The sequence below is a fragment of the Hemiscyllium ocellatum genome, unplaced genomic scaffold (genome assembly GCF_020745735.1).
Source record: "Hemiscyllium ocellatum isolate sHemOce1 unplaced genomic scaffold, sHemOce1.pat.X.cur. scaffold_967_pat_ctg1, whole genome shotgun sequence".
In the NCBI taxonomy this organism is placed as follows: domain Eukaryota; kingdom Metazoa; phylum Chordata; class Chondrichthyes; order Orectolobiformes; family Hemiscylliidae; genus Hemiscyllium; species Hemiscyllium ocellatum.
Window position 1 is genome coordinate 888 of NW_026869332.1, and position 1,298 is coordinate 2,185.

The following is a 1,298-nucleotide window of genomic DNA, read 5'->3' on the forward strand; positions in this document are numbered from 1 at the left end:
AGGAATGCAAATGCGGTACTGCTTTTTTTGGAAGATTCAGAACGCGGTAACTACACTCTGAAACAGAAGGTATATGATCAGACCCAGCTTGGAGAAAACCTTTACAATGCTTTGCAAACTAATTTAATGGAATTGCATTACATTTCACAAAGGAGCAGATTTGTTCGAGCGATTTCGAAGGCAGGTTTGCAGATGGGAAAGAAAGCAAGAAAGCTCCCGTTCTTGTCCGTGTAAAAGGCTGCAATTGAAGAACAAAGCAGTTTCTGCCCAGTTTCGAACTGGGGGCCTTTCGCGTGTTAGGCGAATGTGATGACCACTACACTACAGAAACAAGCCTGTGCCATACCCGTGCTATTGTATGTGACGAGATGGCCGAGAGGTTAAGGCGATGGACTGCTAATCCATTGTGCTCTGTACGCGTGGGTTCGAATCCCACTCTCGTCGCTGTTTTCAAAGCTGCTACTTTTGTATGCTCACACCTTTCTTATTGAAATTTGAACTCCAATGGTCAATTTATATGCATCGACGCTATTATAAAATCTCAAAGAATAATTTGAGTCAGTTGCTTAAACTGCATTGAAACGTAGATCGCATTGGGATAATGAAAAGTAACGCGATTTTCTTTTTCAAGTCAAACTGCTGTGACCTTTTATCATATGAAAGAGATCCAGGAAAAACAAAATACAAGAGATGCGAAGGGCATGTTTATGTAATGGGATTCTTAATGACGGTTTTGTCAAATGAAATCTGGAGCAGGTTGAGTAGAAGGTATTCATCTTGGTGAGAAGAGTACAGCGAAACAACACAAAATAATGGAAATATTTCAAAAGGGGCGTGGCGTGGGTGTTGGGGTACAGAGAACTGGCTATAAATGCACAGTAGAGAATTGCAGATATGGGTGCCATGCATGGATACGGAGAGACTTACACAATGGTCTCTCCCTCGCCCGTTGCTCTCGCCATTGATGAAGGCTGGACACAAGACACAAATGTGGGAAGCAAGCTCCAAAACGTTATGCACACACTGGATGCATCACATTGAACCATGAACAACTGGAGAAGGAGCATGTTCACTGTAGGGAGTGAACATAACCTGTGGATCAATAATCGCAAATTCATGCAGCATTAGCACGAAAAATGATTTAATGTGTCTTTATACGCATGTCATTAATAGACGTTTCGTTCTAATACCCGTGTGTTTGAAAGAAGAGGACACCACATGTCAAGATGGATGACAACGTAACCAAGTTTGCTTTGAAATTGAGATCCATTTATTCATTGTACACAGTGGACAAGTTC

General features: G+C 41.8%; 2 non-coding genes across 2 annotated transcripts; one reads left to right on the plus strand and one right to left on the minus strand.

The window, feature by feature from the left end:
* Positions 1-258: 258 nt before the first annotated feature.
* On the minus strand, positions 259-331 carry trnav-aac (transfer RNA valine (anticodon AAC)). The gene has a single exon. It is a non-coding gene; the product is annotated as a tRNA-Val (tRNA).
* Positions 332-362: 31 nt separating this feature from the next.
* On the plus strand, positions 363-444 carry trnas-gcu (transfer RNA serine (anticodon GCU)). Its single transcript has one exon. It is a non-coding gene; the product is annotated as a tRNA-Ser (tRNA).
* Positions 445-1,298: the final 854 nt, after the last annotated feature.